The sequence below is a fragment of the Leuciscus leuciscus genome, assembly GCF_965113295.1.
Source record: "Leuciscus leuciscus genome assembly, chromosome: 3".
In the NCBI taxonomy this organism is placed as follows: domain Eukaryota; kingdom Metazoa; phylum Chordata; class Actinopteri; order Cypriniformes; family Leuciscidae; genus Leuciscus; species Leuciscus leuciscus.
Window position 1 is genome coordinate 29,810,526 of NC_138727.1, and position 27,457 is coordinate 29,837,982.

At 41.0% G+C, this 27,457-nt stretch overlaps 1 protein-coding gene and 1 long non-coding RNA gene across 2 annotated transcripts in view; one reads left to right on the forward strand and one right to left on the reverse strand.

Annotated features, from left to right (window-relative positions):
• Positions 1-27,457, forward strand: part of nalf1a (NALCN channel auxiliary factor 1a) — a 200,525-nt gene that overhangs the window by 71,750 nt on the left and 101,318 nt on the right. The gene's annotated exons all lie outside the window — the stretch shown is intronic.
• LOC309495684 lies at positions 1,433-3,163 on the reverse strand. Its single transcript, XR_014204791.1, has 2 exons — positions 2,772-3,163; positions 1,433-2,720 (listed from the first exon to the last, which is right to left on the reverse strand). It is a non-coding gene; the product is annotated as an uncharacterized lncRNA (long non-coding RNA).

Consider the following 27,457-nt stretch of genomic DNA (forward strand, 5'->3'; position numbering starts at 1 on the left):
GTTCTCAAAGTTTACTAATCGTGAAAAGTGTTGATTATAGCATTATTTTTTAGATCTATGGCATTATATTTAGATCTATGGCATGAAAGGTTGCAGTGAGGAGCATTGTAGCCGATCTCAGACATGTTGAGCGCATGAATGCAGCGACCTAGTCATTGTAACTCGATTTTTGCACACTAACGAATGCTTTCATCATAACAGTGCAAACAAAATGTAAATAAGAGATTGGAGTTTTGGCGAGAGCCCAGAACAGAACTTAAGCTGTTTGATTGACAGTTCCAGCGATTGTAAAGGGAGCATTCTTTGATCGCTTTCTATATATAATTTAATCACAGTTTAAATAACAGATTATTTTCATCCTTCTAAGAGAAACAATGTGAAGTTGACTGTTTAGTCACTGGTTTGATTTACTGACAATAAACGACTTTTGAGACAAAAACATCTGATTGTAGGCCTACATGAATCATTACCTATCAGAAATCACTGGTCACTGCACTGGTGATTTTGGTTAGACATGTACACATAATCCGTATGTGGTGAGCAGGACGAGGCCGAGGGCCGTGAGAGATACGTAACCAATACGTTGCGCAGGTGTCGCTCATCAGCAATCACGCCATCGGCCTCGCGCCGTTCTCTCACGGCCCTCGGCCTCGTCCTGCTCGCCACACCGTATTAAACAATCTGTAACAAAGCAATAGTGACACAGTAAAAACTTTTTTAATCACATAAGTGTGTTGCGCTGTTCCTGTCGGATCCAATATACAAGGCCGCCTTAATGCACGGGCTTACCTGGGCTGAAGCCCAGGGGCCTCCCAAGTTCAGGGGCCTCCCATGTTCAGGTTCATGATGAGCTGAAAAGGTCATTTTGTTTTAACTTGTCAGATTTTGTCGCTGTATGTCGCTAGTCGCTTGTGGGCGTTGGTAGTGCTGTCACTCTAATGTTATTGTTAAGGTGCGTTCACACCAAACGCGAATAGAGCGTCTGGCGCGAGTGATTTCAGTGTTGTAAAGACGCGTTTACGTGCGTCTAGAGGTCCCGCGGCGCGAATGAGACTGCTCGTCTGGCCACATCTATACAAAACACCACCACAAGTGATATTATACAACTATATCATTTTAATTTGACTAGGAATTAGGCTCAAAAGAAACAGTATGCTGTTGGGAGAGTGTTTTATATTACACACAGCAGTGTTCAGGGATTAAATCATTTACTAGATTAACGATCGATCAATCTACAAATTAAACTCACTCATACTGTCATCAATTACTAAAACGTCATCCGAATTTGACAAATAGGCTAATACATTTTCTTGTCCCTAATAGTCAACATAATGCACTGTAAAATGAACTGCAGCAGTGCTAAACTTGCATCATAAAACTACAACACTCGAACTATAAATGTATGAATTAAACTCACTGAGACTGTCGACAGTTTCTTTTCCATGCATCATTTTATTATATCCATGTTTGTGGTTAGTTACAGTCAAATCATATAAAACAGTGAAATCGCCCTTGAACTCTTCTGTCTTGCCTGCACTGCACTCGAGACGGTGACGGGAGCTGAGCTCCACTGAAAGGCTTCTTTCCTATTGGTCGTCGCTCGCGAAAATCGCTTCTCATTTGCATAAAGTTGAAATTTAGTTGCTGTGTGTGGTTGTTAAATAAAGTGTCTTGTGTTTATGTGCTCAGTGATATGTTAATAACAATATTAAAATGAAAAACAATATTTAAAAAAATCACTGTTGTAGGTCTCAAAAGAAACTAATGCATTTTGTGATGTAGATTACCTAGATAGGCTATTACACTTTTTTAAAATGAGACTCTTTAAATTGAGGGGATGGGGGGCCTACAAAACCTCTCAGCCCCGGGGCCTAACATTAGGTTAAGGCGGCTCTGGCAATATAGAAGGCACAGCATCGTATTTTAATTTCATGCTCTCTGCAAATCCAATGCAGCTACTGTGTTTTTCCACAACTTGGCACTGCACAACATTTTGCACTCTTCAAATGCATGTTTATCGTTTAGTTGCTCGATCCAGTATTAGCGTCACGTCTGTTATTTACCTACTAGTACTTGTTGTGCTCGATTCAGTGGGCGGGGCTACTGAACTTTAGGGTTTGTGATGTCACCAAACCGGGAAGAAGCTCGTTGTAGTCCCTACCAGCCGTTTGTAGGCGAATTGGGCGAATGGCATTGAGCGTCGTAACTTTGCAGATGTTGTTTATGCTTAAACAGCAACATTACACTAACTAAAGTTTTTTTTAAAAGTTGCATCATAATCAAGGACCCCTTTAATAATAGAATTTTGCAAGAACTGCAAATGTCCTGGCTTTTGGCAAAATTCGAAGACACATCTTTGAGCACATCTGTATGATCAATGTTGTTACAATATGTTCTTGAAGCTCAACAGTCAGATCAGTGCCACTGTCATATAGTTAGTTTCCATGGAACACACATACTAATAAAATGTAAAGTGTGAAAGTAACTTTGACCCAAATTGGCAAAACTGTTTTCATTTATTTTGTGTGTCCATAGAAGAGATTGTGGTGCCATAACTTATAAGAGCCTCAACTTTGTTGAAGAATAAAAATGCAACATACCGATATTGTGCAAATGAACAGGTCGGAGCGCGTTAAGGGTTTTCTGTTAGAACGGTGTCGTGTTAGCGGCCCCTAAGTTAATAACTAATGATCTTTGCAACGGAAGTGAATCAATCAAAACTAACTTTAGCTGGAAAATAACTTTATTCTAGAGCTGCTTTAAAGCCAAACATTCTCTGTTACTTTAATTTCCTATTATCACTGTAAAGCTGCTTTGAAACAATCTATATTGTTAAAAGCGCTATATAAATTAAGGTGACTTGACTTGACTTGACTATAAAAATAGTATAGGTCTAGATACAAGTTTACAGGAAATGTGTTTTGAGTTGCAAAAAAAATAATCATGACCTTTTATTAATTATTATTTTATAATTATGACCTTTACCTTTTCAATAATTTGCCCACACTTTGAATATCAGGTAGGCTATTGCTTAATTCAATGCAAATTTATTTCTATAGCACTTTTCTCAATTTTGCATGGTTGCAAAGCAGCTTTAAATACATATAGAAAGTAGTTACAAAAGTAAATGTATGTAATTATGACAAATAAAGAAAACAACATATAGTCATTTGGTGAAATGGTGAAAGAAATTCATATACTTGATCAGAAGTTTTATTACTTAAGTGTATTCCTAATACACTCCAATGCTGTAATACACTTTTCCCATTAATGGTACTTTAATGGCCCATTGCACTTTGAAATGTGGACTGCAGCCCTTTGGGCTGTCAAAATATTATGAATATAACTGGTAAAACGAGTGTGCTTGTGTGGCAGTGACTCGAGTTTGAATCCAGTCCGTAGCTCCTGGATTCAATGTACATATATCTGTTCCCATTGTCTCACTAATGTTCTCTGGATAAGCGAGTTACTGGTATACTGGGGGGTTGGCAAATTCTTAAGCTTAAGCAAATTCTTAAGCTGTGCCATTATTTATAAAGATTTCTTTATTGAAGCATAATATAATGATGCCATTAGCACACTTCAAGTTTACTTGAAAAGTCATTGCAATGTGTTTTAAAATCACTAAAAGTTTGTTATCAGTATAATAATGTATGTTCAACACTCTTAGAGTGTAATTGAATTGCAATGAATTGAATTGTAATGTCACCAAAATACATTTGAAGTTTATGCTGAGTGAATTATGCATTTCAAATCTTAAAGTCTCTGTGAACCAGAAGTTGCAACCGACTTATTGCAACCGATGTTGTGACGTATTTCCGAGAGAAACGGAATACCAAATGAGTAAAATAGAGGGCGTGGCTTGTTTTTTCCAACTGGAACCTGATTGGATCTAGAAAAGTAGGTGTTTCATTCAGGCAGCAGACTGTCAGTTGGAGGGGCATGGTTAAGGACGTTAAGCCGAAGCCCAATCCGTCAAACTGACATCATCAGAGAAGGGCCGTCATTGCAGAGGGGAGGAGCATTTTCAGATTTTGATTAAAGATTTCGAAGCCAAATTTTTTTTTTTTTTGTGGATTAACTTGCACGGATTAATTGTTTACCACAAAACTAACAATTTGCGCTAATAAAGTAAATATGGTCAATTTTGATTTCATGTGTACTTTAAATAAAAGAGTATATTTAAAGTGTACTTAAGTATACTTGGAATTGTTCCACTTTAGCACAAATAAGTACTGTATATTAAATAAAATTTTAGTTGAACTTCAGCACTGCTTTTGGACAACTAAAATGCATTTAGTACAAAATTAGTTGTTCCAATTTAACAGACTTTAAGTCTGTACCAATTTGTAGTATGCCACAAATACATTTAGTTATACTAAAGTACATACAAATTAATTGTGCTTATGTATACTATTTTATTCACTAGGGTATATTAATGTGTTTAGAGCTTGCCCCCTAAAATCACAACAATAAATCTCTCCATCTGTATAGTCTCCCTCTAAGTGTCCTTTAAATTCTTGTTTGTCTGTGTGGTCTAATATTTTTGTCCGTTCTTCATGTGCATGTGTGTGTTTACATTCAGATCTGTCACTGAGGGTATGTGTGCTTGGAGTGGCTCAAGGAGACAGGATTGTTCTTTTTAAATTACCGTTATAGATCCAGCAGCAGGAGGCTGTCTTCTTTGGCCGACTACCAGTTTCTCCATCCTCTTCAGCGCTAGCTTTTCTCTGTCTGTCTCACATTGGGGGATAAACCTGCCATCACTGAGCATACACTCCCACAGGACTGAGATTTAATTAGCGGGTCCTTGAAATCAGCCAAGACCGGAGATGCCCAGGCTGAAGCTTGCAGGTGCTGTGGAAGAGAATTCACACTGACGCTAGCTAACACCAGCGTAGACACATTGTACACACACAGTGCTGTGCTCTAACCTCAGGAAACAAATAAATTAACATTAATGCCAGTTAAAAAGGATTTCTTCTAAAATGGTTAGATAGCAGTGTATTTACACTTATAAACAGTACATATAGAACAGATTCAGTGATTCTGGCACAGATATGGTATGCCTTACCCTCCCTTGCATGCTAAAGACAGTGATAACGAATATCAGACAATGTATCTAATATACAGTATAATTGAAGTTATTTAATGTAATATCTGGAGTACGACCATCTAATCTTTTAATTTATTCCAGGATATAAAATCAGTCTCTTGCTTCTTACTGGCGTCAGTTCTTTTGGCATTTGGTCTGCCCCAATCCAGCATCATGTCTTACATTCAGGAAATTTTGCTTTTTCCCTCCAACTCGTTTTCCCCCAAACAGCCCCACTGAAGTGCTGAAGCAAATCATCATACGGACTAGGCGGCTCACCTCCAACCCTCCAGAGCCTCAGCGGCCACCGCTTCATTCGCCGCTCATGTCAGCTGGCGGTCTACCTCATAGTCACTGGCAAGAGTTCCGTGGCCGCCTCAGCTGTTATTCTCACCCTCATCAATAGTTTTTCCAAGTCCAAAATCCCGTGGAATTGGACTACTTTTAAACTGTTGCCGGAGGTTGATTTCCCCCCGTTGGTTAAAGGTTTGTCATATTGCATAAACAGGGCCCGCCCAGGCTCTGTTGGTGCCCTTGGTGTGATTTGAGTTTTGATATTTGGGATATGGTCATTGGGCTACTTTTGGAATATTTTGATTGGCCATTGGGCTAGTTTTGTTACGCAGACCTGGCAACCCTGCTCATCAAACAAGCCCATCTAACCCTCGCCTCCCTTTAAATGCTTAGTCCACTCAAAAATGAAAATTCTGTCATTAATTACTCACCCTCATGTCGTTCCAAACTCGTACATCTTCAGAACACAAATTAAGATAATTTTGATGAAATCCGAGAGGTGTCTGAACCACCCATTGGCAGCAACGTCATTGCAACTTTCAAGGTCCAAACAGGTAGTAAAGAAATCGTTAAAATAGTCCATGTGTCTCCAGTGGTTCAACCTTAATTTTATGAAGCGATGAGAATACTTTTTGTGTGCAAAAACAAAACAAAAATAACGACTTTATTCAACAATTTATTCTCTTCTGTGTCAATCTTCTGTGTGCGCTTTCACGATTCAATTGGGCTCTCCCGTTCAAATGCAGTGACAGATCATTATTGGAAAGGATAAAAAAACAAAACAAAAAAAAAAATGCTTGTTCAGTGAAATATAAACAATTATTGCACATGCACCTGTGAAATAGTCCTTAAGACACTAACAGTTTACAGGTGGGAGATAATTAAGGTCACAGTTTCAATGACTCAGGACTCTAAAGAGAGGAGAACACCAGGAGAAAGATGCCCAGGGTCCATGATCACCTGCATAATCATGCATGCCATAGTCCTGCTGCAGGGAGTCATGAGGACTACAGATGTGGCCAGAGCAATAAACTTTAATGTCCATAATGTAAGACACCTAAGACTACAGGGAGACAGAAATGTAACCAAATGTCCCCCCCAGACATCTTTGAGAACTTGCAAGTGCCTTGGAGGAAAATTTGTTCAGTTTATCTATCATTTGTTGAATCTTTATTTATATATACTGTATATATATATATATATATATATATATATATATATACTGTATATATATATATATATATATATATATATATATATATATATATATATATATATATATATATATATATATATATATATAATCTGTATATATTGGCTTAAACCACACAATTAAAATGTGGCTTTCAGTGGAGGGACAAAAAATTTGAGAATATACAAATGATCTTTATTTGTGTTCCAAAGATAAACAAAAGGCTTATTGGTTTTAAACTGCACGAGGGTGAGTAAATAATGACACATTTTGACAGAATTGTGTATGATTGTTCATACCATGCAAATACCATGAATTTTTTGTTGACACATTCATGATTGCATTATTGTATTCTTCAAAATGATAAGCAGCAGTGTACAGCATAATTACCTTGCTGAATTATATTGAATTATAAAATCAAATTGTATTTACAAAGCTGTACAAGAACCTCTGTATTTATTCAGTTTACATAGTAGTAGTAATAGAATAAAAGCATAAACGTAGTTGTCTAAACAAGAACAAGTGATCTGCAGGCAGTTGCACTAAATGGGTGAAAATGTGGTAAATTTTTATAGGTTTATTCAGTTTAAAATGTCTCTACCAGAGGTAAAATCCTTGTTAATGATCTATGCTTTGTGATTATGGCCATGCTGGGCAATTTTAGCTCCACTGATTCTGCTTGATATTTCTTAAGATGAGCATTCTGTTTGTTAAACAAGCCAATTTCAGATGTTGTTATATTATGTAATTGAAATTTCAAGTCAGCTTTGAAGAATGACCTGGTAACTTTCTTAACTATTGTAACTTGTAGCAACTTAGAGTGAATCCTGTGCATTTTGGGCTGTAATGACTGAGATAAAATATCATTACAAAAACAAAAACAAAAACCTTATGAAAAAGTTTATTCTAGTGTGCTATTAGTATACTATGGAAGTCTGTTTCCGCCACGGTTGAGTAAAAAAACAAACAAAAAAACTTTAAGTCATAATAATGAGAAACTCTCTCATAATTATGACTTAGTATCTCATTATATTGAGAAAGTTTCTCATAATAATGACTATCTCATAATAATGAGAAATGTTCTCATGATAATGACTTAACATCTCATAATAATTAGAAACTTTCTCGTAATAATGAGAAACTTTCTTCTTAATAATGACTTAACATATGTGACCCTGGATCACAAAACCAGTCTTATGTTGCACGGGTATATTTGTGGCAATAGCCAACAAAACATTGTATGGGTCAAAATTATAGATTTTTCTTTTATGCCAAAAATCTTTAGGATATTAAGTAAATATCATGTTCCATGAAGATATTTAGTAAATTTCCCACCTTAAATATATAAAACATTTATTTTTGTGAATGGATGCAGCACTATCGCCAATAGAAATGGACAACTTTAAAGGCGATTTTCTCAATATTTTGATTTTTCTGTACCCTCAGATTCCAGATTTTCAAATAGTTGTATCTCGGCCAAATATTGTCCTATCCTAACAAACCATACATCAATGGAAAGATTATGTATTCAGCTTTCAGGTGATGTATAAATCTAAATTTTAAAGAAATTACCCATAAGACTGGTTTTGTGGTCCAGGGTCACATATAATAATGAGAAACTTTCTCATAATTATGAATTAACTTGTCAAAATAATGAGAAACTTTCTCATAATAATGACTTAACATCTCATAATAATGACTTAACATCTCATAATAATGAGAAGCTTTCTCGTAATAATGAGAAACTTTCTCATAATAATGACTTAACATATAATAATGAGAAACTTTCTCATAATAATGACTTATTTTCTCGCACTTCTACGCATGCGCAAAGCAGTGGAGCAGAAGGGAGTGCAACGCTAGTGACATCCGCTGGTCAAAGCCGTGTAAATGCATCGCAGCAAACATGGCACGCTCTGAAAAACAGTTGTTTTCATTAAAGTCAGTGTGATCTACGAAGTGCAATCTGTAGTATCATTAAATAACATAAATTAAAAATCATCAGTATATCTTCCATACTTTTCCATGCACACGAAAAGGTGTGAAAGTGGAATGCAGAAGCAGGACGGTTACCATGGTAACAAAGGATGCCTGCTTGTGCACACCGATGGAAATTGTGTTACATGAACTTACAAAACTATCAGATTAAAGTTGGAATATTACATTTATTCGTTAAGTTTAAGTGTAACATCTTGATAAATATATGGGTATATGTGTTAATATAACACACATTTTGCGGATGCGTCTAGGATATTTGATGTGCAGGTTCATCTGGAAGATATCAATACAGAAATCACCTCTAAGATGTTTATGACTTTGGGGACATTTATACATTAGTGGGCAGTGTAATGGGGGAAAACGCAAGGTCTTGAGATGTGTTCTGAATCGTTCTGAATCCCATCCGGACGTAGTCTTTGACAAAAATGCAATTTTCTCAGCTTTTTGTTTAAAATGTTGCTTTTTTTTATGAAACTTACCCACATTTAAGTGTTGATAAATAAATGATGCACAAAGCTAGACTAAAATGTTTTTAAAACAGAAAGTTAAAGTACAGTATATAAAAAATAAATAAAAAAATAAATAGGAACATATATTAGTATACTTAAAGTGCAATAATAATATATAAATAGTAAACTATAAGTATGATGTTATGTTCACTTCAAGAATACTCACAAGTATACTTGCTGAATAAAACTACTAAACGTCTCAGGTTACATATGTAACCCTGGTTCCCTGAGAGGGAACGAGACGCTGCGTCGAGACGCGGTGGGAACGCCCTGCGTGATTGCGTCGTGAAGCACGTGTATAACCAGTCCAATGGAAAGACGAGACGTCATAGGCGGGTGACGTCATCGGCCAGGAAACTATAAAGCACCCCTGGAAACAGACAGCGACAGCTTCTGAAAAGCCGAAGCAAGTCGATCACAGGCATGCAGGGAGTAGGTCAGGGCGACGCAGCTCGAGTTCCCTTGAAAGGGAACGTCTCAGGTTACGTATGTAACCCTGGTCCCCTGAGAGGGAACGAGACGCGGTGGGAACCCTATACCCACGACGCCATATGACAAATGCCTGTTCTGTATGAAGACCATGCGCACACTAGGAAACAAGCACCCTAGACCCTGGAGTGGAGCCTAGGTCCAAGTCATAAAATCTAACAAATGTATGCGGTGAGGACCTGCCTGCCACATTACAGATGTCATAGAGTGAAACTCCTGATAATAAAGCCTTAGAGGCAGCCATACCCCTGGTAGAAGGTGGAGGCTGTCCGGCCGCTTCATAAGCAAGTGAGATAGCCTCAACTACTCACTTACTCATTATCTGTTTAGATGCAAGGCAACCTATCTTAGGTAACCCGAAGCAGACAAATAACTGCTCTTATACAGTATATACGCCACAGGACAGCTCTGTGGACATAAGCATCCAAAGTCCGGACAGGGCATAACAGATTAAGTTTTTCCTGATCTGGAGGTGGAGGACAGAAGGCCTGCAGCACAAATGACCCGCAAATTTAGTAGGGACCTAGGAATACAACCCGGAAAGGGGTGAAGAAAGACTATCACCATACCAGGTGCAAATCTAAGTATGTGCAGGCCTCAGCCTCATGTACCACGGAGAAGATGAAATAAGGATCTCTCCTCAGAGATAACCCAGCAAAGAAACATTCATTGCAGAAATCAAGTACTGTACCATAGGGCAGATAGCAAGATTCAGAAGGTGTTCTCCGCACCAGAGAACAGTTTCCGTTTCAATGCATATTCAGTCTTCTCGTGGAGGGAGCTCTAGACTGGAGTATGGTCTCCACGACCTCAGACGAGAGACCTGAATCTATGAGCTGGGCCCCCTCAGAGGCCGAGCCCACAGTATCCATAACTCCGGATGAGAGTAACTCCCGGGAGCAAAGATATCGGGAAATACAGGTGTAGCCTCGTCCACACCTAATGTGTTGCACCCAGTTCAAGCAGAGCTGGATGCATCAGGGAGAACCACATAGGGCAATGCGTTGTATAAAACGATGCGAAAGGTAGACTTGAGTTTTGACCGAAGTTCTCCCAAAGGAGCTCCACCACCTCGGGGTGAAGTCTCCATTCCCCGGGCCTCAGCCCCTGCCTCAACAGGATATCTGCTCTGATATACGAGACAATCAGTGTGTTGTCCGGAAGGACAAGCACATGGTGACCTCTCAGGTCTGGCAGGAAGTATTTGAGAGCTCGAAATACTGCCATCATTTCTAGCCGATTTATGTGACAAGAAGGTTGATGGTCCTGCCAAAGACCTTTCGCCGAGCGGCCACTCATGACCGCCCCCCATCCCGTGAGGGAAGCATCTGTCGAAAGCGTTACGCGTCGACAAGAAGCCCCCAGCACTGGGCCCTGGCCGAGGAACCAAGGTTTCTTCCACATGACCAAGGCATGAAGGCATCGCCGCGTGACCTTGATCGTGCGAAATGGGTTTCCCCTCGGAGAAAACCCCTTGGTCCTGAGCCACCACTGCAGAGGTCTCATGTACAGAAGGCCAAAAGTGATTACGTTGGACACAGCTGCCATGAGCCCCAACAATCTCTGAAACTGTTTCACAGTGAGTGACTGGCCTAGTTTTACCCCCTTTACGGCTGTGAGAATTGCAGAAATACGTGCAGGAGACAGACGTGCTTGCATTATTGTCGAATCCAATAAAACACCCAGAAAAATGGTCCTCTGAGCTGGGAGGAGCACACTCTTCTTGGCATTGAGCCACAACCCCAACCTCTTTATGTGAGACAGAACGACATCTCGATGCCAAACTGCCAACTGCTCGGACTGAGCTAAAATCAACCAATCGTCGAGATAATTTAATACGCGAATGCCCTGGAGTCTCAGAGGAGCCAGAGCTGCATCCACGCATTTTGTAAAGGTGCGGGGTGATAAACCTAGGCCGAAGGGAAGAACCAGATACTGGTATGCTTCGCCCCCGAAAGCAAACCTCAGGAATCCTGTGATGAGGATGGATAGATACATGGAAGTATGCGTCCTTCAAGTCTATTGTGACAAACCAGTCCTCGGACTGAGTCTGTGACACAATCATATCTAGCGTAAGCATACTTTGAACTTGAGATTCTGAAACCTGCTGTTTAATTGACACAGGTCTAGAATAGGACGCAACCCCTCATCCTCTTTCGGAACAATGAAGTAATGGCTGTAAACCCTGACTGTCTGCTGGGAGGAGGAAAACCTTCTATAGCTCCTTTTGCAGAAGTGTCAGTACTTCCTGCTCCATAACCAGAGCTAGAGTTCTCAACGGGCCTGAAAATTACAACCCGACCCGACCCGGCCCGTGGGTTTTAAAGCCCGGACCCGATGTAACCCGACACATCAACATGAATTATCTGCTCGAACCCGGCCCGCGGCCCAACGCCGAGTCAGATTTTTTTCCCCCTCATACACGTATTATCATGACCAGCAGACGGGAATTCAAATCAACCTTTAATGTTCACGCCTTTTAACAATACAAACAACTGAAACAATAAACTTTAAATATATATAAATAGTCTGTAGTAGCGACGGTGAATTCACCTGCAGCAAGTTTACTTTTCACCAACTCCATCTTCTCCAGGCTAAAGGCGTGCACGCAGCGGCGTCTGCCCCCGCCCCTCTCCATGATGCACGTTGCACGCAGCAGCCAGACTTTCTTTACGGTGAACAGCAGAGATGATTAATAAATGTTTTTTGTTTTGTTTTTTCACTGAGCGGAAAAGATTAAGCCCGAGGTCCGGCCCGACCCGAGTCATTTGCTTATATTTTCGCCCGAACCCGGCCCGAACCCGCGGGTCCCGTCGGATTTGTCGGGCCGACCCGACCCGTTGAGAACTCTAACCAGAGCCTGCTCGGGGTCCACCACTGTGGGGAGGACCCCTAGAAATCTGGGCGGACGAGAACCGAACTGAATTCTGAATCCCTTTTCTATAGTGTGCAGTACCCACTGAGAAATATGTGGCAGTAGTTCAGAAATTCTACTAGGGGAACCAGTCTCTTGAGACTGGCCTCTGGATTTGGTTGAACAGTTACTTTGGTGCCCTGAAGCGGCGAACCGGCAGGGAACAACCGAACTGACCGTTCTACGCCCCTCCTCGGAGGATCGTATGGGGACGCTGACACCTCGGTGCCCTGAAACGGAGAACCGGCAGGGAACAACCGAACTGGCAGCGCTGCGACCCTCCTCAGAGAGTCGCACCCCAGAGGGTGCCGAGGAGAAACGATTTCTCAAAACCGTCCCTGCCCCGGAGGAACCTTCAGAAGCCTGATAGCCTCAGCATCAGGACTTCTTGTCTACATTTTATTAGAGATAACGACAGTCCTCAGATCTTGCCTACCTCTAACTAGCTTTGTTCCCACGACCCTCCTCGGAGGATCGTTGGAAAAAGCAGGCACCTCGGTGCCCTGAAACGGGCGAACCGGCAGGGAAACCGAACTGACTGCTCTACGACCCTCCTCGGAGGATCGTTTGGGGACACTGACACCTTAGTGGAATGGAATGGAATGGAATGAGGCATTTATATAGTACTACTGTACACCCAAAGCGCTTTACAATCATATCAGGGGATCTCTCCTCAACCACCATATAGCAGTTGGATGATGCGACGGCAGCCACAGTACAACGGCGCCAGTGCGCTCACCACACACCAGCTATAGGTGGAGAGAGGAGAGAGAGTGATAGAGCCAATTCAGTGGAAGGGGATTATTAGGAGGCCATGATTGTTAAGGGCCAATGGGTGGAATGTGGCCAGGACACCGGGGTTACACCCCTACTCTTTACGAGAAGTGCCATGGGATTTTTAATGACCACAGAGAGTCAGGACCTCGGTTTTACATCACATCCGAAGGACGGATGGTGTCCTGAAACGGCGAACCGGCAGGAAAACCGAACTTGCAGCGTTGCGACCCTCCTCAGAGAGTCGCACCCCAGAGGGCGCCGAGGAGAAACGATTTCTCAACCTACCCCAGAGGGGACCGCCCTCAGAAGCCTGCAGCCTCTGTGTCAGGGCTTCTTCTTCCAAGCTATTTTTAGAGATAAAACAGTCCTCAGATCTTGCATATCTCTAACTGGCTAGACTGCGACCGCCACGCAGGTCCCCCTCGATTGTGGATGAGCCCGAATGGCGACGCTCTGTTTTGCTGCATTTTATTTATGCTGCGAGGAGCTTTAGTAGGCTGAGACTGCTCCCGCCCAGCAGTCTCAGGAACATTAGATTGGTGAGGAAGAAACCTCTGGAACGCCGCTGAATAAACTTTTTTTCTCTTTTTGAAAGCAGAGCGTCCAGAAGAAAAGACATATTTATCTTTATTTTTCTTTACATCAGAAAAATATATATGATATATATATATATATCACTCCGTGGCCACCAGCAGGAAAACAACCGAACTGGCAGTGCTGCGACCTTCCTCAGAGAGTCGCCACCCAGAGGAGAAACGATTTCTCGAAACCGTCCCTCCCCGGTATAGTTTATCTGTGCGCGACGCAATTCTCGAATAGCGTCAGTGCTGACATCCTCACATTCATCCATGTCATTATATACTTTACCCACCAGCGCTGGCTTTTTTTTTTTTTTTTATAATATTCATCTATTTTTATGATGGCTGGTGGGTAACGTCGGGGTTATGATGACACCGACTCGGGAGAGAGATAGCTCGCAAGCGTCTCTTTAACCCGAGGCACTGTCATACCATGATACTTAATACCCATAACATTACTATAGTAGAAGTTTGGGGATTAAACACATAAATAGTAACCGGTTTATTCCACGATCTCGACACCTCAGTGTGGAGATAGGGAAAAAATGGCATTGCCCGACGAGGAGGCTGAGATATAGAGTTTTACTTATATTTTCACTCTCATAATAACCGGCTGGCCAGTAATATTTAACTTAGCAACAGCACTAGATAAAACCTCCTTTTAAAAGCTCCTCTTTATTCAACAGAGTTATGAGCTGACTTATTTATTTATTTATTTATTTATTTATTGAAAACTCATAAACATCTGCTTTATTCTTTATATTTTTAATTGTTTTGTTCTCTTAACAAAAACACTAAGATAAACATCTGCTTTATTCTTTATATTTTTAATTGTTTTGTTCTCTTAACAAAAACACTAACGATACCAATTCCTCAGAACTGGAAATCGCAGCATGAGTGCCTCATCCCGGGGAGGAGAAACCGCAGAGCGTGCTTCTCCCCGAGATAAGGCACTGGATCCAACAGGTGAAGGCAGAGATAGGGCGGGTCCTGTCTCAAACCCCGCTGTTCGATCCATTTGCGATCCCCAAGATGCGCGTCGACGCCGTGCCTCGGCAGCAGCGGGACCCGCGCCTCGGGGAGCGCGCACCAAACCGTCCTCCTCGAAGAACGGCCGGCGGGAGCGGAGCGTCCTCACAGACATGCTTCTCGCAATGCTCACAGTCAGCCCCCTCGAGAACTGACTGTTGGCATGCTCCACTCCCAAACAAGCAACACAAAGCTGAAGTGTGTGTCCCCATCCGTGATATAACGTGGGCAGGGAACAACACAACGCTTGCTTGCTCTCTTTTGCCATAATATATATATATATATATATATATATATATATATATATATATATATATATATATATATATATATATTGCAACTTGACAGACAACAATAAATATGACAAGGACAGAATACACAGATCGCTTGCAGAAGGCACAGAAGCTGTCGTGGATTGTTTCCAGGGGTGCTTTATAGTTTCCTGGTCGATGACGTCACCCGCCTATGACGTCTCATCTTTCCATTGGACTGGTTATACACGTGCTTCACGACGCAATCACGCAGGGCGTTCCCACCGCGTCTCGACGCAGCTCGAGTTCCCTTGAAAGGTAACTTGTAGTTTACCAAGAGTGTACTTCAAAGAATATTTTCATAAACTAAAAAAAAGTATTAAAATAGTAAACTACTAGTATATTTATGGCGCTTTTCCACTACACAGTACCAGCTCGCCTCGGCTCGACTCGCCTTTGTTTGGTTTTCCACTGTGTAAAAGTTGTACCTGTACCTGCTTCCAGGTACTTTTTTTCGTATCACCTCCGGCGAGGTTCTAAGCGAGCTGAGACGAGCTGAGGCGATACTAAAATGTGACGTGAAAACATGGCTGTCTGCTGATTGGTCAGAGAGAATCGTCTCTATTCACTGCGTCATCATTGCACGCGCCAGACGGAATATCCTGAATAAAAAACAGCAAAAACAAAAACATCCAAAAACAGCATACACTCGATTTCCTCCATTGTCCTGTGTGTGTGGGTAGCGGGTGTGTGTCGCTTAGAAGATTAAGTCACGGCAGTTTCCTGCGGCGTCGCTATGACGACCAGGTACTATTGTGGAGGTACTATCTGCAATGGAAAACGGAGCGAAAAGCGAGCCGAGCCGAGACGAGGCGAGTCGAGTCGAGTTGAGCTGGTACTGGTAATGGAAAAGCGTCATTAGAGTCCCCATATTTAACAAAGTGAGGCTGAAACACTCTTTTGTGCACCAGGCTATCTTAGCGTTGAACAAAAACACTGTATACAATGCATAATGTGTGAGGTTTAAGTGTATGTCGATGTAGAATGTATGTTGGATGTTGTAAACATAGACACTGTTATGCAAGAACATTTTCAGACTTGTCTGACAATAAAATATAAAAGTAAAGTATACTTATAAGTTCACTTGTAGTACAGCGGCAGTAAAAATGAGAAATGTAGTTGTGAACTACTTGTGCACTTAAAAGTTTACTACTATTACACGCAGGGGTGCCGCCAGAAATTCTGGGCCCTATGGAAACCAACATTTCTGGGCCCCCTACATTTTTTACAGATAAAATGTAACCCAATAAACATGCCCTGTATACTTTAAAAAAGATACTTGGCACATTGCGTAGTTAAAATGTCTAAAGATGAGTACAAAGCCTACAAAAACAAGAAGAAAAAAAATATTTGTATAAGTCAAACACACACGTAATAACCATATTATTTCTATTGGCCTATTTAGTTTTCATAATATAAAATATTAAAATATCTATTTTGTAAACTCCTTATAGCCAATGGTTACTACAGACATGTTTTATTCAGTTTTTTATATTATTTTTTTCTGGGGCATTTTATTCATAGCCTATTAAGAACGTCAAGTTTGACATAATCGATCGTAGCAGCAGCACTGTCACTTCACAGAACACACGACACACACAGCAAACTGATTTTGTGATTTTTGAAGCTTATAGATTACTTTTTGTTTTGTAAAGTTATCATCATGTGGCGAACACAGTAGATAAGACGTGTTGAGAGGCTTCAATCTTCGTGAAGTTTCGCGCTCAGGCTCACCTTGTTCAGCTGAAGGTCCTTGCACACTGAATCCGAAATTTTCGCATGCGTTTTTTCGTATCCGTCATTCTGTGGCTCTAAACTGTCAAAACACCATTCAAACCCTTGTTACGGATGCGAAAAACGCAGAAAATCGAACCTGATCCGAATTTTTTTTTTTTTTTTTTTTTTTGGATGGACTAAAGTTTCGGAGGCAGTGTGCAAGTGTATTTGACATAACGTGAGGTTGTATTTATTTTTTAACGCGCTAAAATATCGGACGTGAATTTCGCACGGGGGGAGAAGGAGGACGTGGGTGTGCAGCAGCCGTTGAATCTGTGTAGAGCTATTTTTGTGTAGAGAGACATGATAACCCAGAGATGTTATTATTGTTGGATGTAAATCATAATTCAGTAATTATTTTACTAAGCTAGCTAGAAAAAAGCAGGTCATGTAGCAACAAAAATAAGTAACTCTGAAAGTTTTGGAATACAGGAATAGGGCAAGCTACCTTTCTTTTTGAAAAACTGTGTGACATACTGTCGACTTCGGCGTTCTCTGTCTTCTCTTTCCTTTCCTTTTTTGATGCCCTAACTTTTGATGTGACATGCCTGCGTGTGTCACTGTCTGCGCTGCATCATAGCAAGTGCAATAAGCAAGAGACGCTACACTAGCGATCGTAGCTCGGACAGCGCAGGTGGAATGAACCATTGTAAGGGGGAGGGGTGTGACTGAAACAGTAAATACATTATTTGTTTTTTTAAATATTAAATCTATGGTCAAAACGGACAAAATACACATTTAGTGCATGAGGGGCCCTAGCACATTTAATGTATGTATAAAAAATAGAAAAGAAATAAGAAAAGAAAAAGGGGGTCTGCTCTTCTGGGCCCTAAATCAGCCTGGGCCCTTAGAATCGTCCTAACCTTCCACCCCTTTACGGCGCCCTTGATTACACGTATAGTACAACAATGAATAAAAGTGATGTTAATTCAGCCAGCGCACATACCTGTATTTACTTCCTGTTTTCGGTCGAAGTCCACAGTAGTCGATTGTCGAGTTCTCCACTGTTGCTTAGTTACCTATGATCACGCACGTGAACTCGACAATCGACTACTGTGGGCTTCGACCAAAAACAGGAAGTAAATACAGGTATGTGCGCTGGCTGAATTAATATCACTTTTATTCATATCTTTCACATCTACTGCAGTCAGACTCACCGTGTTCACTCTGAAGGAATCACTCACAATGGCTGGGCACTTGTAATGACACATCAAGGATGTTAAGAGGCTAAAAGCAGGTTTAAAACTTGCCCCATTTAAGTCACCAGGGTGCAAATTTTAAAAAGAGGATAACACGGTGTAGGCAACACCGATTTTTGTTGTTGTTCTCTGTACTGACAGCACTCCAAATTTACAAAAAAATTAGCTCAATGTTAAAATTGACCGGAGTTCTCCTTTAAGTAATCTGGAGATGTGAAGTGCATAATGAAATTAAACCTAAATGAATGTCTGCATTGGTATGTTGCACTCCACTTTTGACATCATTACCACCATGTTTAGCAACATGAGTCATCCTATTCATAAAACCTTCCACTGAACCACAAAACACAAAAGAAGAAGTTTTAGTTAATTTCCGCCCAGTTTGCACCCATCATATACTGTCTGGTTTGCACACATGGCCGGTGTCAACAAAGTGGACAAACGAGGAGACGAGATACTTTTTGAATTTAATTTAACAGAAAAATAAAACGGCTATTATAGCAAAAATCTAAGAAATGCCATAATAGTCAAATAATGTTGCTATCAGCTGTCACATAAGCACCTAGAGTCCTGCAATGGGTTGGGTACCCGCATAAAAGTGGCTAAAACGGGTGGATTGTGACATTCCTAAAATTCACAGGCGGCTATGTGGGCGGATAATGAACTCCTTGCGGGCGGGTAGCGGATGAAAAATATGTGCAATATTTGTATGTCTAAATTGTGTTGTAAATTGTAAATGTGTTTTGGGCATCCTTAAAAATATTCTTGTTTGCCGTTACCCGACCGATCCTGTCAATTTAGGACCGACCCAATTCATTTTTTCCCCCTTTTAGTCTGACCGACTGGCCGGTTGTAAACTTGCGTTAAGATCGACCGTTTTTTTAATTTAATTTTTTTTATCTTCAAACAACTAATACAAATGCAATAAAATAATATGAATTATATTTTAGTAGGCCTAAGTATTGTGTATATAAATTGCCCATAGCCTATATAGGCCTACAAACGTTGGCTACGCTCTTTCTTTTAAATAAAAAACCGTCAATCAAGCAAAATAATATTCAATGATTGTAGGGCAGGCTAATAAGCCTATGTGTTGTAGCCCAGTCATTAAAAAACGATTTAGTTTCATATTCATGTTTAAATAAAATAATATATATATATATATTTAAATTTCATGTTGATTATATGAAAAGTGAAAAAAGCATGAATAAGATAAGATGATCCCGAATATCGGGAGACAAATGGAGTGGGCAGACATGATTTTGACCACTCTATTAAGTTTGTTTTTGTAGAAAGACTTTCTTTAAAGTGAATTTCGTTTTGTATTAATTGTATCTTAATTTTAATCAATGTTTAATCAACCATTTTCCTGGATTTAATAAATAAGAGCTAAATATAGCAATATAATCAGGACATGGAGAGGCGCCCGCGCGTGAACTGGAGGTAACCTATAGGCTACTTGAATGGCCCAAAACAAAGCGCACTTTAGCGCTCATTAGCCCATTCATGAGGCTATTGTGATGTTGAGAGAGGTGCGAGATAAAAAATAAAGCACTTTAAATGGAACGATTTTAGCTTGTGTGCGATTTATCGCGGGCACGGGTCAGATCTGGTGCTGAACTTTGCGGGTACGGGCGGGGGCGGGTCTCCAAAAATGGACCCGTGCAGGACTCTGCACTATTACAACTTGTGCAATATTGATCATTTGTTAGTAGATGGCGCGATCCATTTTGTCTAGCAAAACTTTGTTCGCAAATGTTTGCTTGAATGTTGTGCGATTCAGTGCGAAAATGAATGGAAACACCTTAAAATGTCTCAAATCAATTCGATATACCAATTTGATCGCAAAACAGCATGTGACGTCATTACGCACAGGTTTTTATTCGCTTTAAAGCCGTTTGATGGAAACACACTTTCACCAGCTTTACTCGCATGATTTTTTTTACCGAACTTCAGATAATTCGATTGACAAGTTGATGGAAACATAGCTATTGACTCTCTATTTACTCTTATCTGATTGGTTCAATAAACACGCCAGTCACCAGAACACATTTTTATCTTCATTTGGCTCAGAAACGTTCTGGTTGCTGAAATGGTACTTTTAATGCACACACACGTTTTAAATAAATAAATAAATAAACATATAAACAAATAAATCATGATTGCTTAAGCTGTGCACCATTAGGCTGATTAAGGCTGACTGACATTCATACTGAATTTCAAGATAGTGTTAACGTTATTGGATTGGAATTTTATATATTATATAATCTGTTACACCACTGAGCAGATGTTAAACTTTACAATCAAAACATTTAATACCCATTCTTTATGTAATAATACCATTCTGATGCAGTGTTTTTCACATCATGTCTCTGTTCATGGTATTTAACACTAAATTATATATTTTGTAATTGTCTTGGTCGCAAGACTGTCAATATTTATTCTGATTAGTGATTACTTTCGTGTGACTGATCAAGCTATTATATGTAGCTAGTATGAATAACAAAATGTTTTCTCAGTGTCCAGATTCGACTGTAATGAAAAACTGATACTAAATCAACATAAACTCAACTTTGACAAAAAAGTAACTGATTATGTCTGAATAAAACCCCAGCAACCAGGGAATACACAGCATCTTGATATGTTTATATATAGGGCTATACAGCCATCTCGTGGTTACACGATAGTATTGCAGGTGATAAATGGTGCATAATTTAGAGATGCTCTTAAAATACACGTTAAAAGGGAAACAATATTATTGTAATTAATTTTAGTAAAATAATAATAATAATAATAATTCTGGAATCCTCCAGATCAATAGATAGGTGAAATGATGCATGCAGTAGTAGATACTAGGCCTACATTCAGCAGCATCAAGATTACAAACTGATATGGCCTGTTGAGGAGGATACATGCACTGTATACACCGAAATTTTCTTTCTTATCTTGACTCATATAGTCAACCTAATGGTGCACAGCCTATTAAGCAATCATAATTTATTTGTTTATTTATTTAGCATGTAGGCCTATGTGTGCAAAAGTATCATTTCAGCAACGAGAATGATGCTGAGCCAAATGAAGATTAAGATGAGTTCTGGTGACTGGCGTGTTTATTGAACCAATCAGATAAGAGTAATTTTCACTCATTTGATTGGCTACATGAAGAAGGTGGACCCACCCTCCTCTTTAGGGAAATTAGGGAATTACAAACCTGCGCACATATATTCAAACGCACATAGAACCAATTCTTAATGCGCATGTGAACGCCATCAGCGTTTATCACAGGTTCGCATTTAAAGTCTGTGTAGAGAGAATGGTGTCATCTTAGTGGCCCCTAATTTAATAACAATTGATCGTTGCGACGGAAGCGAATCAATCATAACTTTAGCTGGAAAATAACTTTATTAAAGAACCGCTAAAAACCCCAAACAATCTCTGTTACCTTAAATTATGTGTTTATCTCTGTAAAGCTGCTTTGAAACAATCTACATTGTTAAAAGCGCTATATAAATGAAGATGACTTGACTTGACTCTTCGCGCTTGCAAAACTCAATGAGTGAGAGAATCGTGCCAAAACTGGAAGCGCATGTAAAAAAGAGACACAATTGTACAAATCGGGTTATTTCGGGAACTTTTTTGCCCCATGCACACAACAAGTCATTTAGACATTTGCAACAGTTTATTTTTTTACACAAAGTTTGATTTTACGCAATTAATCTGTTTTGCAGTTCCTGACTCTGTGCTGTTCACAGGCTTGTAGTGCTTTTAACTGTATTTGTGCGAGGGAAAAAACGTGGCAAAAGTGTAAGCGCGAAAAAAAAACAAAAAAACAGAAGAATACAGATCCTATTTATTTTGCGTTAGCACGAAGCTGCAGTCTCAAAATACATGAATTACACTTATGAATAACAGTAAAATGCTGCAAATATTTTTTTCTTACACTTGAAAGGCAATTTACACCTTTATTCTTATCCTCCTTATCCTTCTTTATTCTTAATATTCTCTTGCGCATGCAATATTATGTACACTTTCACTAATCTTACCCTGCGCATGCGATTCTTTTTGACATCATATGTGACCCTGGATCACAAAACCAGTCACAAGTCGCACGGGTATATTTGTGGCAATAGCCAACAATACATTGTACGGATCAAAATTATCGATTTTTCTTTTCTGCCAAAAATCATTAGGCTATTAAGTAAAGACATTTTGTTAGAGTAATTACAAATGTATCTATTGCCACAAATATACCCATGCGACATGTGACTGGTTTGTTGATCCAGGGTCATATATTACCTTCATATAAACTACTCTAACATACACATACATACATGCATACAGTTTACCAAGGGAAAGGGAGCTGAAGTAGAATACAGCAAAGCAAGAAGTTATAGCATTGTTTGAAATTCAGCAGATCAACAGCCTTGAGCAAACCATCCGTTTAGTTCCAACACGCCCTTCTTAAAAGGGGTTAAGGATACTTAATGTATCAAATAATGAGACTAAGTCTGATACTTGCATGTCTCGCCCATTTGAATTAAACTGTCCTGATGCAATTTGTTGAGGCTCCAGTTGATCTTTGCTGATGTGGACTTGATGAGAGAGAACCAGTGGGAGCCGGAGGATCTTTGGGGAATGGAAAGACAAGGCCGCAGCCTGGCACAAGCTTGGGGGTCCTTAGAAAAAATCTAGTTCAGCATCATCTTCACATCAGGATTTCAGAAAGGAACTAAAAGACTATGGGCCCTATCTTGCACTTGACTTTGTACACCGACGCATGTATCATTCCTACTTTGCATCCGACGCACAGCAGACTTTTCCCTCGGAAGACGCACGTCGGTAAATTAGGGAATGAACTTGTGCTCCCGGGGGCAGTTCAGCGAAAACAGAAGGCGTCTTCCGGCGCAAACGTTCCCTGGTACTATTTTGCAGTTCCAGAAAACAGTTCCGCCACAGACCAGGAAAAACCTAGTCTAAAGTCAGTGGCGCGTTTTCAGTGGTGCGTTCAGATGCTATTTTAAGGGCGCATGCTTGACCATAATGTAGCGTGTGCACAACGCACATACACTTTGCTTCTCTCATCTACACAGAGGCAGCAGTTGACATTTTTGCAAACCATACATAATTATGAGGAAAAATATTCCACACGAGGGAAATCATTGTGGTGTCCATGAAGATGTGAAAAAATAAGCATAAGTCTAGCTTACACATTTACCCAAATTATTATATGCCTGTTTAACCGAAGCTTATTTGGGTGGGTTTCTCCCATCCCCATACAATGTCACTTATCTGTCTTTTACGGCCCTGACGAGAACGTCGGTCTCCTCTGCATTTTTAGGGGAAGTTTCATAGACCTTTGTTGGGAGAGTGAGTTTGCTGGATTATTCATTAAATATAATGAATAATTTGTGTGTGTCTGATTGGTCCAGATGCTACACTACTCAGGGAACTAGGTTTACAGTCGTAACCTGAGACGTTCCCTTTCGAACTCGTGCTGCGTCGATGACGCTGTGGGCACGAGAATGCCCGAATGCCATACGGCCAAGAAACTGTTGTGTTAAACTGTCACGACATGAGAACTCTAGACCCAGGGGTATCCATGTCTAGGTCATAAAATCTGACAAACGTAAGCGGTGAAGACAAGCCAGCTGCATCACAAACTTCTTAAATGGACACCCCAGAAATTAGGGCCTTGGAGGCCGTCATACCCCTATTAGAATGGACTCTAGTGGTCAAAGGTGAAGGCTGGCCTACAACCTCATATGCAAGAGACATAGCCTCTCGGATAGAGGAACGCTTTGACCATCCCGGGTGCAAGCTCAAGGCAGGAAGGAGATACCGAAAGGGCCTGGAGATCTCCTACTCTTTTTAGTGAGGAAATGGCTAGAAGGAACACATTGTTGAGGGTCAGACATTTTTCTGAGACAGAATCAAGAGGCTCAAAGGGTGCAACAGATAGACCTTCTAGAACAAGAGCCAGATCCACAACCTCTCTACAACCTCGGCTGAGATACCAGAGTCTATGAGTCGGAACCCCTCAGAGGCCAGACCCACAGGTTGAATGTTTCTGGCCGGGTATGGAGGATTGCTCCTGAGATGGAATATCCCTCCTGACCGGCAGCTCCAGGGGAGGGCCGTCGAGAAGGGATATTAGGTTCAAAAACCACACTCAGCTTGGCCAGTACGGGGCACGAGAGGCGACACTCTCCTTCTTTTGCACTCGGTATGAGGAGCTTGATGGCTGGGGCTGCTCACGCCCAGCAGCCCCAGGGGCCTGTTGACGGCGAGAGAGATATTGCTTGAACGCCTCCGCTTGCGATAGCGGGGCGTCTAGCAGAAAATATTTATCTTTATCCTTTATGTCAGTTAAATTTAACCAAAGATGCCTCTCCGAAGCCACATTAGCTGCCATTGACCGCCCAATAGCACGGGCGGTCTCTTTAGTGGCTCGGAGAGACAGATCGGTGGCCTGATGCAGTTCTCGAACCACGTCAGGCCCCGCCCCATCGCTAGTCTCCAGGTCCCTCAGCAGGTCAGCCTGGTATGCCTGTAATATAGCCATAGTGTGAAGGCATTGCCCCGGCCTGACCTGCTGCCGTATATGCTTCACCCATTAACATTTTTAATGGCTTAGTGGGCAGCATTGAGGACTTCAGGGACGATGCCGATGCTGGTGAAAGATAACTGGCAAGTGGTGTTCTACTTTCGGCATCATCCCATAACTCTTCTTTTAGCCCCCTTATGTTGGAATATACATGTACTTGAGGGCTAAAAACTCTGGATGAATATGGTTTATTCCACGACCTTGATAGGTTTTTATGTAGGTCGTGGACAAATGGAAGTCCCCTCGGTGGAGGTACTGCTCTAAATGTTAGAAATCGCTCGTCTAATATGCTTTTGGGACGAGCGCCTTGCTTCTCGGTTGGCCATTCAACATTCAACTTTGACACAGCACGAGACAATACCTCCACCAGCTCCTTATACGCTGGGGAAGAAGCTGGCATTTCTTCCCCCATTTCGATGCTCAGCACATCTAGTTGCTCTGAACTAGACAGCTGAAGCACCGGTGCCTCTTCCAGAGTGGAAGGAACCACGGGGCGGGCTTCCAACTCCGGAGAGAAGCACTGGATCCCACTGGTAAGGGCTGAGAAAGGGCGGGGCCCGTCTTTTCGGCCCCCCCGTGAGATCCATTTGCGATCCCCACATTAAGAGCTTCCGTGTTGCCTCGTCAGCAGCGGGGTCCGATCTGCAGGGAATGCTCACCTGAACACCCTCTTTAAAGAGTGACAGGTGAGAGCGGAGCGTGTGAAGCGCCAGCCTCTCTCAATGCTCACAGTCAGCCCCCTCGAAGGCTGACAGAGCATGCTCCACTCCCAAACACATCACACAAAGTTTGTGTGTATCCCCACCCGTAAGATAACGAGGGCAGGGAGAATCACACAACTTGAATGATTGTTTGGACGCCATAATAATATATATCTGATTGAGCTGTATGGTTTTCGTGACAGACAACAATAAATATAACAGACAGTTTGACACAGAAGCTAACGCCTGTCTAACCGGATGTGCTTTTATCCTTTCCTGGTCATGACGTCACCTGGTCATGACGTCACCCGCCCGTGACATTCATTCTCGCCATTGGACTAGTTGATATGTGCTTCAGACGCAATCACGCAGGTAAATCTTTACCTCATTTAGTGGACTTTGCTATCCTAGGAACTACCAAAAGTCCAGAGATTTGCGACCTTAAAGAGGGTAATGATTTTAACGTGATCCAGTGGGAACCGGCGAACGTTCAACACACTTTAATATAAAAACAAACAAACACAAACTGAAAGTGAAAGTGGTAGCCCCTCATGGATGACTGTCGCACACACATAAACAAAACATAACATAATGTCCCATGCCTGATCCTCTCTCTCCTTCTCTGTCGTCGGTCCTCCTTTTATGCTTCCGTAGCTTCTCCGTGAGATACGAGGCCGGTGCAGCGCGCAGGTGACGCTCATTAGCTATCATGCCATGGCTCTCTGCCTCGTCCTACTTGCCACAATTATATTATTAAAAACATTTAGTTAAATATCTAAATATTTAGTTGTTTAATTGCAGGGAGGTATACAGTAACTTTCATACAAGGCTACTATTCTTTCATTTGTTATTCAGTACTTCTGGTCAATTAACACAACTCTAAAATACATGCCACTGCTTGTCATTAAAAGCAGACAAGTCTATGCACAGCAATCTTCTTTCTTCCCTCATGGCAAACAGCATGCACACTTCTGGTCCCACTGGATGGGTTGGAAAAGAATAAGACAGAGGTGGGAGGGTGGCAGCAAGTTTCAAGATGCACACCAAGCTGCTTATTCCTAGAAGACAGCTCTCAAGAAAACAACGCGTGTGAGCATGCCTGGGACCTGAGGAGTGTAACACTCACACACTTACATACTCACGAGAGAGTGGGGGGAGTCATCGGCTCTGCTTTTCAATCTAAATGCAAATGTGAAGAACAAGAACTCATGAGCAACAGGACAGAAAATAAAACAAAAGAGAAATGTCTAAGATTAAGAAACACTTTTGTATCATCATGTATGTTTTAGTAGTGAGTATGCATAGTATGTGAGTGTGTGTGAGTGTGCATAGTTCATATGAGTTTATGATTAATAACAGGCTTAGTTTTTCCATGGATGTGTGTCTGTCTGCTTGTGGAATGTGGCTAATTCTTCTTTAATGAGCTGCTGATGTCATTAGTGTGAGGTGTATGCATCACTGCATCCTCAATTGGCTGAAACCATAGTGATGAGGCAATCCACACAGACACAGCCATCACGTCAGGTGATGCAGTTCTGTCAGAGCAAGAGGCCAGAAATGGTTTAGAATGTTGCAATTTCAGGGGCTTTTTTAATCAATTTGTAAGCAAGTCAAATGTGGCCGTTTTGTAAAGGTTTAAAGGTTGTTTTTGTTCTCTTTGTGTGTGCTTATAAATGACTGACCAAATTTATCGCAAACGGTACATTAATTAAACTGATGTGACAAGCCTGCAGAAAAGAACCAATTATGATCAAGTACATAAAAATTGTACCCCTGATAATCCCCATATCTGAAAGTAAACCCTAAGTGACAGTTACAAAGCTACAGAAAGATTTGTTTACAGTATGAATGATGTAACGCTCTCAGAAACTGGCTGCTCATTGTCAGTAAAAAGAGGTGATTCTGAACATTTCCTTGTAAAACACATTGAGCTCCTCTAATACAATTCATATTTGAGGATTACTCAAGTACTTATTGACTGAATTTAGTGA